Consider the following 22,534-nt stretch of genomic DNA (forward strand, 5'->3'; position numbering starts at 1 on the left):
TCACTACATTTTATGCTTTATTATACCCAGACGTTTTCATGCCTTAATATATTTTTACATTTTTAAGACATTTGCTGCCTACCCAACTATGACGTTTTTATGCCTTACTATACTATGACGTTTTTTAATGACATTTTATGCCTCACTATACTATGACGTTTTTATGACATTTTATGCCTCATTATACTATGACGTTTTTATGAAATTTTATGCCTTACTATAATATGACATTCTTATGATTTTTGATACCTTACTATACTATGGTGTTCTCACTACATTTTATGCCTTATTATACCCAGACGCTTTCATGCCTTACTATATTTTGACATTTTTAAGACATTTGATGCCTTACTATACTATGGTTTTTTGTGATATTTTATGCCTTACTATATTATGACATTTTAATGACATTTTATGCCTCATTATACTATGACGTTTTTATGTCTTACTAAACTATGACGTTTTTATGACATTTGATGCCTTACTATACTATGGTTTTTTTATGATATTTTATGCCTTACTATATTATGACATTTTAATGACATTTGATACCTTAGCTAACTATGACATTTTTATGACATTTCATGCCTTACTATACTATGACATTCTTATGGCTTTTTATACCTTACTATACTATGACATTTGATACCTTACTAAGCTATGACGTTTTTATGCCTTCCTATACTATGACATTTTTATGACATTTGATGCCTTACTATACTATGTTTTTTTTATGATATTTTATGCCTTACTATATTATGACATTTTAATGACATTTGATACCTTACCTAACTATGACATTTTTATGAAATTTTATGCCTTACTATACTATGGCTTTTGCTACCTTACTAATAAAGTATGACGTTCTTATGCCTTACTATACTATGACATTTGATACCTTACTAAATTATGATGTTTTTATGACATTTGATATCTTACTATACTATGGTGTTCTCACTACATTTTATGCCTTATTATACCCAGACGTTTTCATGCCTTAATATATTTTGACATTTTTAAGACATTTGCTGCCTACCCAACTATGACGTTTTTAAATGACATTTTATGCCTCACTATACTATGACGTTTTTATGACATTTTATGCCTCATTATACTATGACGTTTTTATGTCTTACTAAACTATGACGTTTTTATGACATTTTATGCCTTACTATAGTATGACATTCTTATGATTTTTGATACCTTACTATACTATGGTGTTCTCAATACATTTTATGCCTTATTATACCCAGACGTTTTCATGCCTTAATATATTTTGACATTTTTAAGACATTTGATGCCTTACTATACTATGGTTTTTTATGATATTTTATGCCTTACTATATTATGACATTTTAATGACATTTTATGCCTCATTATACTATGACGTTTTTATGTCTCACTAAACTATGACATTTTTATGACATTTTATGCCTTACTATACTGTGGTGTTCTCACTACATTTTATGCCTTATTATACCCAGACGCTTTCATGCCTTACTATATTTTGACATTTTTAAGACATCTGATACTATGTTTTTTTTTTTTTTATAATATTTTATGCCTTACTATATTATGACATTTTAATGACACTTGATACCTTACCTAACTATGAAATTCATATGCCTTACTATACTATGACATTTTATGCCTCATTATACTATGACATTTTTATGCCTTACTAAACTATGACATTCTTATGAAATTTGATACCTTACTAAACTATGACATTTTTATGCCTTCCTATACTATGACATTTTTATGACATTTGATGCCTTACTATACTATGGTTTTTTTATGATATTTTATGCCTTACTATATTATGACATTTTAATGACATTTGATACCTTAGCTAACTATGACATTTTTATGACATTTTATGCCTTACTATACTATGACATTCTTATGGCTTTTTATACCTTACTATACTATGACATTTGATACCTTACTAAACTATGACATTTTTATGCCTTCCTATACTATGACATTTTTATGACATTTGATGCCTTACTATACTATGTTTTTTTTATGATATTTTATGCCTTACTATATTATGACATTTTAATGACACTTGATACCTTACCTAACTATGACATTTTTATGAAATTTTATGCCTTACTATACTATGGCTTTTGCTACCTTACTAATAAATTATGACGTTCTTATGCCTTATTATACTATGACATTTGATACCTTACTAAATTATGATGTTTTTATGACATTTGATATCTTACTATACTATGGTGTTCTCACTACATTTTATGCCTTATTATACCCAGACGTTTTCATGCCTTAATATATTTTGACATTTTTAAGACATTTGCTGCCTACCCAACTATGACGTTTTTATGCCTTACTATACTATGACGTTTTTTAATGACATTTTATGCCTCACTATACTATGACGTTTTTATGACATTTTATGCCTCATTATACTATGACGTTTTTATGAAATTTTATGCCTTACTATAATATGACATTCTTATGATTTTTGATACCTTACTATACTATGACATTTGATACCTTACTATACTATGGTGTTCTCACTACATTTTATGCCTTATTATACCCAGACGCTTTCATGCCTTACTATATTTTGACATTTTTAAGACATCTGATACTATGTTTTTTTTTTTTTTATAATATTTTATGCCTTACTATATTATGACATTTTAATGACACTTGATACCTTACCTAACTATGAAATTTTTATGCCTTACTATACTATGACATTTTTATGCCTTACTAAACTATGACATTTTTATGACATTTGATACCTTACTAAACTATGACGTTTTTATGCCTTCCTATACTATGACATTCTGATGGCTTTTTATACCTTACTATACTATGGTTTTTTAATGACACTTGATACCTTACCTAACTATGACATTTTTATGCCTTACTATACTATGACATTCTTATGGCTTTTTATACCTTACTATACTATGACGTTTTTATGACATTTTATGCCTCACTATACTATGACGTTTTTATGACATTTTATGCCTCATTATATTATGATGTTTTTATGTCTTACTAAACTATGACATTTTTATGACATTTTATGCCTTACTATACTATGACATTCTTATGATTTTTGATACCTTACTATACTATGACATTTTTATGACATTTGATACCTTACTATACTATGGTGTTCTCACTACATTTTATGCCTTATTATACCCAGATGTTTTCATGCCTTACTATATTTTGACATTTTTATGTCTTACTGAACTATGACATTTTTATGACATTTTATGCCTTACTATACTATGACATTCTTATGGCTTTTTATACCTTACCTAACTATGACATTTTTATGCCTTACTATACTATGGTTTTTTTATGATATTTTATGCCTAACTATATTATGACATTTTAATGACACTTGATACCTTACCTAACTATGACATTTTTATGCCTTACTATACTATGATGTTTTTATGACATTTTATGCCTCACTATACTATTACGTTTTTATGACATTTTATGCCTTACTATACTATGGTTTTTTAATGATATTTTATGCCTTACCATATTATGACATTTTAATGACATTTGATACCTTACCTAACTATGATGTTTTTATGAAATTTTATGCCTTACTACACTATGACATTTTTAGGACATTTTATGCCTTACTATACTATGGTGTTCTCACAACATTTTATACCTTATCATACCCAGACGTTTTCATGCCTTAATATATTGTGACATTTTTAAGACATCTGATACTATGGTTTTTTTTTTAAATAATATTTTATGCCTTACTATATTATGACGTTTTTATGACATTTGATGCCTCACTATACTATGACGTTTTTATGACATTTTATGCCTCATTATACTATGACGTTTTTATGTCTTACTAAACTATGACGTTTTTATGACATTTTATGCCTCATTATACTATGACGTTTTTATGTCTTACTAAACTATGACGTTTTTATGACATTTTATGCCTTACTATACTATGGTTTTTTATGATATTTTATGCCTTACTATATTATGACATTTTAATGACATTTTATGCCTCATTATACTATGACGTTTTTATGTCTCACTAAACTATGACATTTTTATGACATTTTATGCCTTACTATACTATGGTGTTCTCACTACATTTTATGCCTTATTATACCCAGACGTTTTCATGCCTTACTATATTTTGATATTTTTAAGACATCTGATACTATGTTTTTTTTTTTTTTTTTTTTTTATAATATTTTATGCCTTACTATATTATGACATTTTAATGACACTTGATACCTTACCTAACTATGAAATTCATATGCCTTACTATACTATGACATTTTATGCCTCATTATACTATGACATTTTATGCCTTACTAAACTATGACATTCTTATGAAATTTGATACCTTACTAAACTATGACATTTTATGCCTTCCTATACTATGACGTTTTTATGACATTTGATGCCTTACTATACTATGGTTTTTTTATGATATTTTATGCCTTACTCTATTATGACATTTTAATGACATTTGATACCTTAGCTAACTATGACATTTTTATGACATTTTATGCCTTACTATACTATGACATTCTTATGGCTTTTTATACCTTACTATACTATGACATTTGATACCTTACTAAGCTATGACGTTTTTATGCCTTCCTATACTATGACATTTTTATGACATTTGATGCCTTACTATACTATGTTTTTTTTATGATATTTTATGCCTTACTATATTATGACATTTTAATGACATTTGATACCTTACCTAACTATGACATTTTTATGAAATTTTATGCCTTACTATACTATGGCTTTTGCTACCTTACTAATAAAGTATGACGTTCTTATGCCTTACTATACTATGACATTTGATACCTTACTAAATTATGATGTTTTTATGACATTTGATATCTTACTATACTATGGTGTTCTCACTACATTTTATGCTTTATTATACCCAGACGTTTTCATGCCTTAATATATTTTGACATTTTTAAGACATTTGCTGCCTACCCAACTATGACGTTTTTATGCCTTACTATACTATGACGTTTTTTAATGACATTTTATGCCTCACTATACTATGACGTTTTTATGACATTTTATGCCTCATTATACTATGACGTTTTTATGAAATTTTATGCCTTACTATAATATGACATTCTTATGATTTTTGATACCTTACTATACTATGACATTTGATACCTTACTATACTATGGTGTTCTCACTACATTTTATGCCTTATTATACCCAGACGCTTTCATGCCTTACTATATTTTGACATTTTTAAGACATCTGATACTATGTTTTTTTTTTTTATAATATTTTATGCCTTACTATATTATGACATTTTAATGACACTTGATACCTTACCTAACTATGAAATTTTTATGCCTTACTATACTATGACATTTTATGCCTTACTAAACTATGACATTTTTATGACATTTGATACCTTACTAAACTATGACGTTTTTATGCCTTCCTATACTATGACATTCTGATGGCTTTTTATACCTTACTATACTATGGTTTTTTAATGACACTTGATACCTTACCTAACTATGACATTTTTATGCCTTACTATACTATGACATTCTTATGGCTTTTTATACCTTACTATACTATGACGTTTTTATGACATTTTATGCCTCACTATACTATGACGTTTTTATGACATTTTATGCCTCATTATACTATGACGTTTTTATGAAATTTTATGCCTTACTATAATATGACATTCTTATGATTTTTGATACCTTACTATACTATGACATTTGATACCTTACTATACTATGGTGTTCTCACTACATTTTATGCCTTATTATACCCAGACGCTTTCATGCCTTACTATATTTTGACATTTTTAAGACATCTGATACTATGTTTTTTTTTTTTTTATAATATTTTATGCCTTACTATATTATGACATTTTAATGACACTTGATACCTTACCTAACTATGAAATTTTATGCCTTACTATACTATGACATTTTATGCCTTACTAAACTATGACATTTTTATGACATTTGATACCTTACTAAACTATGACGTTTTTATGCCTTCCTATACTATGACATTCTGATGGCTTTTTATACCTTACTATACTATGGTTTTTTAATGACACTTGATACCTTACCTAACTATGACATTTTATGCCTTACTATACTATGACATTCTTATGGCTTTTTATACCTTACTATACTATGACGTTTTTATGACATTTTATGCCTCACTATACTATGATGTTTTTATGACATTTTATGCCTCATTATATTATGATGTTTTTATGTCTTACTAAACTATGACATTTTTATGACATTTTATGCCTTACTATACTATGACATTCTTATGATTTTTGATACCTTACTATACTATGACATTTTTATGACATTTGATACCTTACTATACTATGGTGTTCTCACTACATTTTATGCCTTATTATACCCAGATGTTTTCATGCCTTACTATATTTTGACATTTTTATGTCTTACTGAACTATGACATTTTTATGACATTTTATGCCTTACTATACTATGACATTCTTATGGCTTTTTATACCTTACCTAACTATGACATTTTTATGCCTTACTATACTATGGTTTTTTTATGATATTTTATGCCTAACTATATTATGACATTTTAATGACACTTGATACCTTACCTAACTATGACATTTTTATGAAATTTTATGCCTTACTACACTATGACATTTTTAGGACATTTTATGCCTTACTATACTATGGTGTTCTCACAACATTTTATACCTTATCATACCCAGACGTTTTCATGCCTTAATATATTGTGACATTTTTAAGACATCTGATACTATGGTTTTTTTTTAAATAATATTTTATGCCTTACTATATTATGACGTTTTTATGACATTTTATGCCTCACTATACTATGACGTTTTTATGACATTTTATGCCTCATTATACTATGACGTTTTTATGTCTTACTAAACTATGACGTTTTTATGACATTTTATGCCTCATTATACTATGACGTTTTTATGTCTTACTAAACTATGACGTTTTTATGACATTTTATGCCTTACTATACTATGACATTCTTATGATTTTTGATACCTTACTATACTATGACATTTTTATGACATTTGATACCTTACTATACTATGGTGTTCTCAATACATTTTATGCCTTATTATACCCAGACGTTTTCATGCCTTAATATATTTTGACATTTTTAAGACATTTGATGCCTTACTATACTATGACGTTTTTATGACATTTTATGCCTCATTATACTATGACGTTTTTATGTCTTACTAAACTATGACGTTTTTATGACATTTTATGCCTCATTATACTATGACGTTTTTATGTCTTACTAAACTATGACGTTTTTATGACATTTTATGCCTTACTATACTATGACATTCTTATGATTTTTGATACCTTACTATACTATGACATTTTTATGACATTTGATACCTTACTATACTATGGTGTTCTCAATACATTTTATGCCTTATTATACCCAGACGTTTTCATGCCTTAATATATTTTGACATTTTTAAGACATTTGATGCCTTACTATACTAAGGTTTTTTATGATATTTTATGCCTTACTATATTATGACATTTTAATGACATTTTATGCCTCATTATACTATGACGTTTTTATGTCTCACTAAACTATGACATTTTTATGACATTTTATGCCTTACTATACTATGGTGTTCTCACTACATTTTATGCCTTATTATACCCAGACGCTTTCATGCCTTACTATATTTTGACATTTTTAAGACATCTGATACTATGTTTTTTTTTTTTTATAATATTTTATGCCTTACTATATTATGACATTTTAATGACACTTGATACCTTACCTAACTATGAAATTCATATGCCTTACTATACTATGACATTTTATGCCTCATTATACTATGACATTTTATGCCTTACTAAACTATGACATTCTTATGAAATTTGATACCTTACTAAACTATGACATTTTTATGCCTTCCTATACTATGACGTTTTTATGACATTTGATGCCTTACTATACTATGGTTTTTTTATGATATTTTATGCCTTACTATATTATGACATTTTAATGACATTTGATACCTTACCTAACTATGATGTTTTTATGAAATTTTATGCCTTACTACACTATGACATTTTTAGGACATTTTATGCCTTACTATACTATGACATTCTTATGGCTTTTTATACCTTACTATACTATGACATTTGATACCTTACTAAGCTATGACGTTTTTATGCCTTCCTATACTATGACATTTTTATGACATTTGATGCCTTACTATACTATGTTTTTTTTATGATATTTTATGCCTTACTATATTATGACATTTTAATGACACTTGATACCTTACCTAACTATGACATTTTTATGAAATTTTATGCCTTACTATACTATGGCTTTTGCTACCTTACTAATAAAGTATGACGTTCTTATGCCTTACTATACTATGACATTTGATACCTTACTAAATTATGATGTTTTTATGACATTTGATATCTTACTATACTATGGTGTTCTCACTACATTTTATGCCTTATTATACCCAGACGTTTTCATGCCTTAATATATTTTGACATTTTTAAGACATTTGCTGCCTACCCAACTATGACGTTTTTATGCCTTACTATACTATGACGTTTTTTAATGACATTTTATGCCTCACTATACTATGACGTTTTTATGACATTTTATGCCTCATTATACTATGACGTTTTTATGAAATTTTATGCCTTACTATAATATGACATTCTTATGATTTTTGATACCTTACTATACTATGACATTTGATACCTTACTATACTATGGTGTTCTCACTACATTTTATGCCTTATTATACCCAGACGCTTTCATGCCTTACTATATTTTGACATTTTTAAGACATCTGATACTATGTTTTTTTTTTTTTATAATATTTTATGCCTTACTATATTATGACATTTCAATGACACTTGATACCTTACCTAACTATGAAATTTTTATGCCTTACTATACTATGACATTTTTATGCCTTACTAAACTATGACATTTTTATGACATTTGATACCTTACTAAACTATGACGTTTTTATGCCTTCCTATACTATGACGTTTTTATGACATTTGATGCCTTACTATACTATGGTTTTTTAATGATATTTTATGCCTTACTATATTATGACATTTTAATGACACTTGATACCTTAGCTAACTATGACATTTTTATGCCTTACTATACTATGACATTCTGATGGCTTTTTATACCTTACTATACTATGACATTTTAATGACACTTGATACCTTACCTAACTATGACATTTTTATGCCTTACTATACTATGACATTCTTATGGCTTTTTATACCTTACTATACTATGACGTTTTTATGACATTTTATGCCTCACTATACTATGACGTTTTTATGACATTTTTATGCCTCATTATATTATGATGTTTTTATGTCTAACTAAACTATGACATTTTTATGACATTTTTATGCCTTACTATACTATGACATTCTTATGATTTTTGATACCTTACTATACTATGACATTTTTATGACATTTGATACCTTACTATACTATGGTGTTCTCACTACATTTTATGCCTTATTATACCCAGATGTTTTCATGCCTTACTATATTTTGACATTTTTATGTCTTACTGAACTATGACATTTTTATGACATTTTATGCCTTACTATACTATGACATTCTTATGGCTTTTTATACCTTACTATACTATGACATTTGATACCTTACTAAGCTATGACGTTTTTATGCCTTCCTATACTATGACATTTTTATGACATTTGATGCCTTACTATACTATGTTTTTTTTATGATATTTTATGCCTTACTATATTATGACATTTTAATGACACTTGATACCTTACCTAACTATGACATTTTTATGAAATTTTATGCCTTACTATACTATGGCTTTTGCTACCTTACTAATAAAGTATGACGTTCTTATGCCTTACTATACTATGACATTTGATACCTTACTAAATTATGATGTTTTTATGACATTTGATATCTTACTATACTATGGTGTTCTCACTACATTTTATGCCTTATTATACCCAGACGTTTTCATGCCTTAATATATTTTGACATTTTTAAGACATTTGCTGCCTACCCAACTATGACGTTTTTATGCCTTACTATACTATGACGTTTTTTAATGACATTTTATGCCTCACTATACTATGACGTTTTTATGACATTTTATGCCTCATTATACTATGACGTTTTTATGAAATTTTATGCCTTACTATAATATGACATTCTTATGATTTTTGATACCTTACTATACTATGACATTTGATACCTTACTATACTATGTGTTCTCACTACATTTTATGCCTTATTATACCCAGACGCTTTCATGCCTTACTATATTTTGACATTTTTAAGACATCTGATACAATGTTTTTTTTTTTTTATAATATTTTATGCCTTACTATATTATGACATTTCAATGACACTTGATACCTTACCTAACTATGACATTTTATGCCTTACTATACTATGACATTTTATGCCTTACTAAACTATGACATTTTTATGACATTTGATACCTTACTAAACTATGACGTTTTTATGCCTTCCTATACTATGACGTTTTTATGACATTTGATGCCTTACTATACATGGTTTTTTAATGATATTTTATGCCTTACTATATTATGACATTTTAATGACACTTGATACCTTAGCTAACTATGACATTTTTATGCCTTACTATACTATGACATTCTGATGGCTTTTTATACCTTACTATACTATGACATTTTAATGACACTTGATACCTTACCTAACTATGACATTTTTATGCCTTACTATACTATGACATTCTTATGGCTTTTTATACCTTACTATACTATGACGTTTTTATGACATTTTATGCCTCACTATACTATGACGTTTTTATGACATTTTATGCCTCATTATATTATGATGTTTTTATGTCTAACTAAACTATGACATTTTTTATGACATTTTATGCCTTACTATACTATGACATTCTTATGATTTTTGATACCTTACTATACTATGACATTTTTATGACATTTGATACCTTACTATACTATGGTGTTCTCACTACATTTTATGCCTTATTATACCCAGATGTTTTCATGCCTTACTATATTTTGACATTTTTATGTCTTACTGAACTATGACATTTTTATGACATTTTATGCCTTACTATACTATGACATTCTTATGGCTTTTTATACCTTACCTAACTATGACATTTTATGCCTTACTATACTATGGTTTTTTATGATATTTTATGCCTAACTATATTATGACATTTTAATGACACTTGATACCTTACCTAACTATGACATTTTTATGCCTTACTATACTATGATGTTTTTATGACATTTTATGCCTCACTATACTATTACGTTTTTATGACATTTTATGCCTTACTATACTATGGTTTTTTAATGATATTTTATGCCTAACTATATTATGACATTTTAATGACACTTGATACCTTACCTAACTATGACATTTTTATGCCTTACTATACTATGATGTTTTTATGACGTTTTTATGCCTCACTATACTATTACGTTTTTATGACATTTTATGCCTTACTATACTATGGTTTTTTAATGATATTTTATGCCTTACTATATTATGACATTTTAATGACATTTGATACCTTACCTAACTATGATGTTTTTATGAAATTTTATGCCTTACTACACTATGACATTTTTAGGACATTTTATGCCTTACTATACTATGGTGTTCTCACAACATTTTAGTCCTTATCATACCCAGACGTTTTCATGCCTTAATATATTGTGACATTTTTAAGACATCTGATACTATGGTTTTTTTTAAAATAATATTTTATGCCTTACTATATTATGACGTTTTTATGACATTTTATGCCTCACTATACTATGACGTTTTTATGACATTTTATGCCTCATTATACTATGACGTTTTTATGTCTTACTAAACTATGACGTTTTTATGACATTTTATGCCTCATTATACTATGACGTTTTTATGTCTTACTAAACTATGACGTTTTTATGACATTTTATGCCTTACTATACTATGACATTCTTATGATTTTTGATACCTTACTATACTATGACATTTTTATGACATTTGATACCTTTCTATACTATGGTGTTCTCAATACATTTTATGCCTTATTATACCCAGACGTTTTCATGCCTTAATATATTTTGACATTTTTAAGACATTTGATGCCTTACTATACTATGGTTTTTTATGATATTTTATGCCTTACTATATTATGACATTTTAATGACATTTTATGCCTCATTATACTATGACGTTTTTATGTCTCACTAAACTATGACATTTTTATGACATCTGATACTATGTTTTTTTTTTTTTTTTATAATATTTTATGCCTTACTATATTATGACATTTTAATGACACTTGATACCTTACCTAACTATGAAATTCATATGCCTTACTATACTATGACATTTTATGCCTCATTATACTATGACATTTTTATGCCTTACTAAACTATGACATTCTTATGAAATTTGATACCTTACTAAACTATGACATTTTTATGCCTTCCTATACTATGACGTTTTTATGACATTTGATGCCTTACTATACTATGGTTTTTTTATGATATTTTATGCCTTACTATATTATGACATTTTAATGACATTTGATACCTTAGCTAACTATGACATTTTTATGACATTTTATGCCTTACTATACTATGACATTCTTATGGCTTTTTATACCTTACTATACTATGACATTTGATACCTTACTAAGCTATGACGTTTTTATGCCTTCCTATACTATGACATTTTTATGACATTTGATGCCTTACTATACTATGTTTTTTTTATGATATTTTATGCCTTACTATATTATGACATTTTAATGACACTTGATACCTTACCTAACTATGACATTTTTATGAAATTTTATGCCTTACTATACTATGGCTTTTGCTACCTTACTAATAAAGTATGACGTTCTTATGCCTTACTATACTATGACATTTGATACCTTACTAAATTATGATGTTTTTATGACATTTGATATCTTACTATACTATGGTGTTCTCACTACATTTTATGCCTTATTATACCCAGACGTTTTCATGCCTTAATATATTTTGACATTTTTAAGACATTTGCTGCCTACCCAACTATGACGTTTTTAAATGACATTTTATGCCTCACTATACTATGACGTTTTTATGACATTTTATGCCTTACTATAATATGACATTCTTATGATTTTTGATACCTTATTATACTATGACATTTGATACCTTACTATACTATGGTATTCTCACTACATTTTATGCCTTATTATACCCAGACGCTTTCATGCCTTACTACATTTTGACATTTTTAAGACATCTGATACTATGTTTTTTTTTTTTATAATATTTTATGCCTTACTATATTATGACATTTTAATGACACTTGATACCTTACCTAACTATGAAATTCATATGCCTTACTATACTATGACATTTTATGCCTCATTATACTATGACATTTTATGCCTTACTAAACTATGACATTCTTATGAAATTTGATACCTTACTAAACTATGACATTTTATGCCTTCCTATACTATGACGTTTTTATGACATTTGATGCCTTACTATACTATGGTTTTTTTATGATATTTTATGCCTTACTATATTATGACATTTTAATGACATTTGATACCTTAGCTAACTATGACATTTTTATGACATTTTATGCCTTACTATACTATGACATTCTTATGGCTTTTTATACCTTACTATACTATGACATTTGATACCTTACTAAGCTATGACGTTTTTATGCCTTCCTATACTATGACATTTTTATGACATTTGATGCCTTACTATACTATGGTTTTTTTATGATATTTTATGCCTTACTATATTATGACATTTTAATGACACTTGATACCTTACCTAACTATGACATTTTTATGAAATTTTATGCCTTACTATACTATGGCTTTTGCTACCTTACTAATAAAGTATGACGTTCTTATGCCTTACTATACTATGACATTTGATACCTTACTAAATTATGATGTTTTTATGACATTTGATATCTTACTATACTATGGTGTTCTCACTACATTTTATGCCTTATTATACCCAGACGTTTTCATGCCTTAATATATTTTGACATTTTTAAGACATTTGCTGCCTACCCAACTATGACGTTTTTAAATGACATTTTATGCCTCACTATACTATGACGTTTTTATGACATTTTATGCCTTACTATAATATGACATTCTTATGATTTTTGATACCTTATTATACTATGACATTTGATACCTTACTATACTATGGTATTCTCACTACATTTTATGCCTTATTATACCCAGACGCTTTCATGCCTTACTACATTTTGACATTTTTAAGACATCTGATACTATGTTTTTTTTTTTTATAATATTTTATGCCTTACTATATTATGACATTTTAATGACACTTGATACCTTACCTAACTATGAAATTTTTATGCCTTACTATACTATGACATTTTTATGCCTTACTAAACTATGACATTTTTATGACATTTGATACCTTACTAAACTATGACGTTTTTATGCCTTCCTATACTATGACGTTTTTATGACATTTGATGCCTTACTATACTATGGTTTTTTAATGATATTTTATGCCTTACTATATTATGACATTTTAATGACACTTGATACCTTAGCTAACTATGACATTTTTATGCCTTACTATACTATGACATTCTGATGGCTTTTTATACCTTACTATACTATGACATTTTAATGACACTTGATACCTTACCTAACTATGACATTTTTATGCCTAACTATACTATGACATTCTTATGGCTTTTTATACCTTACTATATTATGACGTTTTTATGACATTTTATGCCTCACTATACTATGACGTTTTTATGACATTTTATGCCTCATTATATCATGATGTTTTTATGTCTTACTAAACTATGACATTTTTATGACATTTTATGCCTTACTATACTATGACATTCTTATGATTTTTGATACCTTACTATACTATGACATTTTTATGACATTTGATACCTTACTATACTATGGTGTTCTCACTACATTTTATGCCTTATTATACCCAGATGTTTTCATGCCTTACTATATTTTGACATTTTTATGTCTTACTGAACTATGACATTTTTATGACATTTTATGCCTTACTATACTATGACATTCTTATGGCTTTTTATACCTTACTATACTATGATGTTTTTATGACATTTTATGCCTCACTATACTATGACGTTTTTATGACACTTGATACCTTACTATACTATGGTGTTCTCACTACATTTTATGCCTTATTATACCCAGATGTTTTCATGCCTTACTATAGTTTGACATTTTATGCCTTACTATACTATGACATTCTTATGGCTTTTTATACCTTACCTAACTATGACATTTTTATGCCTTACTATACTATGACATTCTTATGGCTTTTTATACCTTACTATACTATGACATTTTTATGACATTTGATACCTTACTAAACTATGACGTTTTTATGCCTTCCTATACTATGACGTTTTTATGACATTTGATGCCTTACTATACTATGGTTTTTTATGTTATTTTATGCCTTACTATATTATGACATTTTAATGACACTTGATACCTTACCTAACTATGACATTTTTATGCCTTACTATACTATGACATTCTTATGGCTTTTTATACCTTACTATACTATGACATTTTAATGACATTTGATACCTTACTATACTATGACGTTTTTATGACATTTTATGCCTCATTATACTATGACGTTTTTATGCCTCATTATACTATGATTTTTGATACCTTACTATACTATGACATTTTTATGACATTTGATACCTTACTATACTATGGTGTTCTCACTAAATTTTATGCCTTATACCCAGATGTTTTCATGCCTTACTATATTTTGACATTTTTATGTCTTACTGAACTATGACATTTTTATGACATTTTATGCCTTACTATACTATGACATTCTTATGGCTTTTTATACCTTACTATACTATGACATTTTTATGACATTTGATACCTTACTAAACTATGACGTTTTTATGCCTTCCTATACTATGACGTTTTTATGACATTTGATGCCTTACTATACTATGGTTTTTTAATGATATTTTATGCCTTACTATATTATGACATTTTAATGACACTTGATACCTTACCTAACTATGACATTTTTATGCCTTACTATACTATGACATTCTTATGGCTTTTTATACCTTACTATACTATGACGTTTTTATGACATTTTATGCCTCACTATACTATGACGTTTTTATGACATTTTATGCCTCATTATATTATGATGTTTTTATGTCTTACTAAACTATGACATTTTTATGACATTTTATGCCTTACTATACTATGACATTCTTATGATTTTTGATACCTTACTATACTATGACATTTTTATGACATTTGATACCTTACTATACTATGGTGTTCTCACTACATTTTATGCCTTATTATACCCAGATGTTTTCATGCCTTACTATATTTTGACATTTTTATGTCTTACTGAACTATGACATTTTTATGACATTTTATGCCTTACTATACTATGACATTCTTATGGCTTTTTATACCTTACCTAACTATGACATTTTTATGCCTTACTAAACTATGACATTCTTATGACATTTGATACCTTATTAAACTATGACATTTTTATGCCTTCCTATACTATGATGTTTTTATGACATTTGATGCTTTACTATACTATGGTTTTTTTACGATATTTTATGCCTCATTATACTATGACATTTTAATGACATTTGATACCTTAGCTAACTATGACGTTTTTATGACATTTTATGCCTTACTATGTTTTGACATTATGATAACATCTGATAACATAATAAAACTTTGACGTTTTTATGACATTTTATGACTTACTATACTATGGCTTTTGATAATTTACTAATAAACTATGACGTTCTTATGCCTTACTATACTATGACGTTTTTATGACAATTTGTGCCTCATTATACTATGACGTTTTTATGACATTTGATGCCTTAATATATTATGACATTTTAATGACATTTGATACCTTACCTAACTATGACGTTCTTATGCCTTACTATACTATGACGTTTTTATGACATTTTATGCCTCACTATACTATGACGTTTTTATGACATTTTATGCCTCATTATACTATGACATTTTTATGCCTTACTATATTATGACATTTTAATGACACTTGATACCTTAGCTAACTATGACATTTTTATGCCTTACTATACTATGACATTCTGATGGCTTTTTATACCTTACTATACTATGACATTTTAATGACACTTGATACCTTACCTAACTATGACATTTTTATGCCTTACTATACTATGACATTCTTATGGCTTTTTATACCTTACTATACTATGACGTTTTTATGACATTTTATGCCTCACTATACTATGACGTTTTTATGACATTTTATGCCTCATTATATTATGATGTTTTTATGTCTTACTAAACTATGACATTTTTATGACATTTTATGCCTTACTATACTATGACATTCTTATGATTTTTGATACCTTACTATACTATGACATTTTTATGACATTTGATACCTTACTATACTATGGTGTTCTCACTACATTTTATGCCTTATTATACCCAGATGTTTTCATGCCTTACTATATTTTGACATTTTTATGTCTTACTGAACTATGACATTTTTATGACATTTTATGCCTTACTATACTATGACATTCTTATGGCTTTTTATACCTTACCTAACTATGACATTTTTATGCCTTACTAAACTATGACATTCTTATGACATTTGATACCTTATTAAACTATGACATTTTTATGCCTTCCTATACTATGATGTTTTTATGACATTTGATGCTTTACTATACTATGGTTTTTTTACGATATTTTATGCCTTACTATATTATGACATTTTAATGACATTTGATACCTTAGCTAACTATGACGTTTTTATGACATTTTATGCCTTACTATGTTTTGACATTATGATAACATCTGATAACATAATAAAACTTTGACGTTTTTATGACATTTTATGACTTACTATACTATGGCTTTTGATAATTTACTAATAAACTATGACGTTCTTATGCCTTACTATACTATGACGTTTTTATGACAATTTGTGCCTCATTATACTATGACGTTTTTATGACATTTGATGCCTTAATATATTATGACATTTTAATGACATTTGATACCTTACCTAACTATGACGTTCTTATGCCTTACTATACTATGACGTTTTTATGACATTTTATGCCTCACTATACTATGACGTTTTTATGACATTTTATGCCTCATTATACTATGACATTTTTATGCCTTACTATATTATGACCTTTTTATGACATTTCATGCCTCATTATACTATGACGTTTTTATGTCTTAAACTATGACATTTTTATGACATTTTATGCCTTACTATACTATGACATTCTTATGACTTTTGATACCTTACTATACTATGACATTTTTATGACATTTGATACCTTACTAAATTATGATGTTTTTATGACATTTGATACCTTACTATACTATGGTGTTCTCACTACATTTTATGCCTTATTATACCCAAACGTTTTCATGCCTTATTATATTATGACATTTTAATGACACTTGATACCTTACCTAACTATGAGGTTTTTATGTCTTACTAAACTATGACATTTTTATGACATTTTATGCCTTACTATACTTTGATGTTCTCACGACATTTTATGCCTTATCATACCCAGACGTTTTCATGCCTTACTATATTTTGACATTTTTAAAGACATTTGATGCCTACCTAACTATAACGTTTTTATGCCTTACTATACTATGACGTTTTTATGACATTGTATGTCTCACTATACTATGACGTTTTTATGACATTTTATGCCTCATTATACTATGACAATCTTATGACTTTTGATACCTTACCTAACTATGACGTTTTTATGACATTTCATGCCTTACTATACTATGGCTTTTGATACCTTACTAATAAACTATGACGTTCTTATGCTTTACTATACTATGACATTTTTATGACATTTGATACCTTACTAAATTATGATGTTTTTAAGACATTTGATACCTTACTATACTATGGTGTTCTCACTACATTTTATGCCTTATCATACCCAAACGTTTTCATGCCTAACTATATTTTGACATTTTTAAGACATCTGATGCCTACCTAACTATGACGTTTTTATGCCTTAATATACTATGACGTTTTTATGACATTTTATGCCTTACTAAACTATGATGTTTTTATGACATTTGATACCTTACTATACCATGAAATTTTTATGACATTTTATGCTTTACTATACTGCAACATTTTATGACATTTTATGCCTTAGTATACCATGACATTTTTTGCCTCACTATGCTATGACAATTTTATGCCTTACCATACTTTGACATTCTTATGACATTTGATACCTTAATAAACTTTGACATTTTTATGACATTTTATGCCTTACTATACTTTGGTGTTCTCACGACATTTTTATGCCTTACTAAACCATGACGTTTTTATGACATTTTATGCCTTACTAAAAATTACACTTTTATGACATTTTATGCCTTACTAAACTATGACATTTTTATGACATTTTAAGTCTGACCATACTATGATGTTTTTATGCCTTAGCATACAATGATATTTTTATGTCTTGCTATACTTACTGTTTATGCCTTACTATATTATTTAGTTTTTATGCCTTCCTATGCTATGAATTTTTAATGCCTTAGTATACTATGATGTTTTAATGCCTTACTATACAATGACTTTTTATGTCTTACTATCCTGTTCCTTTTTTATGCCATTTAATGCCTTACTATACTGTTACTTTTTTATGCCATTTTATTCCTTACTATACTATGACTTTTTATGACATTTTATGCCTCATTATATTATGATGTTTTTATGACATTTGATACCTTACTATACTATGGTGTTCTCACTACATTTTATGCCTTATTATACCCAAACGTTTTCATGCCTTATTATATTATGACATTTTAATGACACTTGATACCTTACCTAACTATGAGGTTTTTATGTCTTACTAAACTATGACATTTTTATGACATTTTATGCCTTACTATACTTTGATGTTCTCACGACATTTTATGCCTTATCATACCCAGACGTTTTCATGCCTTACTATATTTTGACATTTTTAAAGACATTTGATGCCTACCTAACTATAACGTTTTTATGCCTTACTATACTATGACGTTTTTATGACATTGTATGTCTCACTATACTATGACGTTTTTATGACATTTTATGCCTCATTATACTATGACAATCTTATGACTTTTGATACCTTACCTAACTATGACGTTTTTATGACATTTCATGCCTTACTATACTATGGCTTTTGATACCTTACTAATAAACTATGACGTTCTTATGCTTTACTATACTATGACATTTTTATGACATTTGATACCTTACTAAATTATGATGTTTTTATGACATTTGATACCTTACTATACTATGGTGTTCTCACTACATTTTATGCCTTATCATACCCAAACGTTTTCATGCCTAACTATATTTTGACATTTTTAAGACATCTGATGCCTACCTAACTATGACGTTTTTATGCCTTAATATACTATGACGTTTTTATGACATTTTTATGCCTTACTATATTATGACCTTTTTATGACATTTCATGCCTCATTATACTATGACGTTTTTATGTATTAAACTATGACATTTTTATGACATTTTATGCTTTACTATACTGCAACATTTTATGACATTTTATGCCTTAGTATACCATGACATTTTTTGCCTCACTATGCTATGACAATTTTATGCCTTACCATACTTTGACATTCTTATGACATTTGATACCTTAATAAACTTTGACATTTTTATGACATTTTATGCCTTACTATACTTTGGTGTTCTCACGACATTTTATGCCTTACTAAACCATGACGTTTTTATGACATTTTATGCCTTACTAAAAATTACACTTTTATGACATTTTATGCCTTACTAAACTATGACATTTTTATGACATTTTAAGTCTGACCATACTATGATGTTTTTATGCCTTAGCATACAATGATATTTTTATGTCTTGCTATACTTACTGTTTATGCCTTACTATATTATTTAGTTTTTATGCCTTCCTATGCTATGAATTTTTAATGCCTTAGTATACTATGATGTTTTAATGCCTTACTATACAATGACTTTTTATGTCTTCCTATCCTGTTCCTTTTTTATGCCATTTTATGCCTTACTATACTATGACTTTTCTATGCCCTTTAATGCCTCACTATACTATGATGTTTTAATGCTTTAGTATACAATGATATTTTTATGACTTAATATACTATGTCTTACTATACTTACTTTTTCATGCCTTACTATACTAAAATATTTGTATGCCTTCCTATACTTTGACCTCCCCGGCCTGGCGTCTTTCTGTTTTGAGTTGATGCCTTACTATACTGTGACTTTTTTATGCCCTTTAATGCCTCACTATTCACATTTTCATTCCTTACTATACTATGACTTTTTTATGACTTAATATACTGTGACTTTTTATGCCTTACTATACCATAATATTTGCATGTCTTCCTATACTATGACATCCCCGGCCTGGCATCTTTCTGTGTGGGGTTGATGCCTTACTATAGTATGACATTTTTATTCCTTACTATACTATGATTTTTTTTTTTTATGCCCTTTAAGGCCTCATTATACTATGATGTTTTTATGCCTTAGTATATGATGATATTTTTATGACTTAATATAATATGTCTTTATATGTCTTACTTTACTCACTTTTTCATGCCTTACTATACTACAATTTCTCTATGTCTTGCTATACTATAATATTTGAATGCCTTCCTATACTTTGACTTCCCTGGCTTGTTATCTTTCATGTGTGCAATGACTTTTTATGTCTTACTATACTGTGACTCTTTTATGCCCTTTAATGCCTTACTATTTTATGTTTTCATGCCTTACTATACTATTTGTATAGTAAGGCATAAAAAACTATTACTTTTTATGCCATTTCTATACTATGGAGTTTTTTTATGACTTACCATACTAGGATGTTTTTATGCCTCACTATACTATGACTTTTTTATGACATCCTATACTGTGACTTTTTTATTACTTACTAAACTATGACGTCTTTAATATTTTAATATAATATATAAAAAGTAGTAAAATGTCATCAAGCAAAAAGCATTCTAAAATTCTTATAATGCAGATGACTACTCAGAGTGCCAGTTGATGATAGACAGTTATAATTTTAAGGTGATTGCTATTACAGATACATTAGCAAGAAAGCAGCATTTGACTGAGCTAAGTAGTTTACCCTTTCTTTTGTATGTAAATCTTTATTAACTAGTCTGCTGTCAAATAAATGTAATGTAGTAAAAAAATATAGTATATAATGAAATAGGACAAACGAAGTAGTATAAAAATGGATATACTGAAG

At 27.7% G+C, this 22,534-nt stretch overlaps 1 long non-coding RNA gene across 1 annotated transcript in view; it reads right to left on the bottom strand.

The window, feature by feature from the left end:
* LOC130178506 (uncharacterized) overlaps positions 1-22,534 on the bottom strand; it is a 44,305-nt gene that overhangs the window by 7,324 nt on the left and 14,447 nt on the right. The gene's annotated exons all lie outside the window — the stretch shown is intronic.

This window comes from Seriola aureovittata, chromosome 12 (assembly GCF_021018895.1).
Source record: "Seriola aureovittata isolate HTS-2021-v1 ecotype China chromosome 12, ASM2101889v1, whole genome shotgun sequence".
Lineage (NCBI taxonomy): Eukaryota > Metazoa > Chordata > Actinopteri > Carangiformes > Carangidae > Seriola > Seriola aureovittata.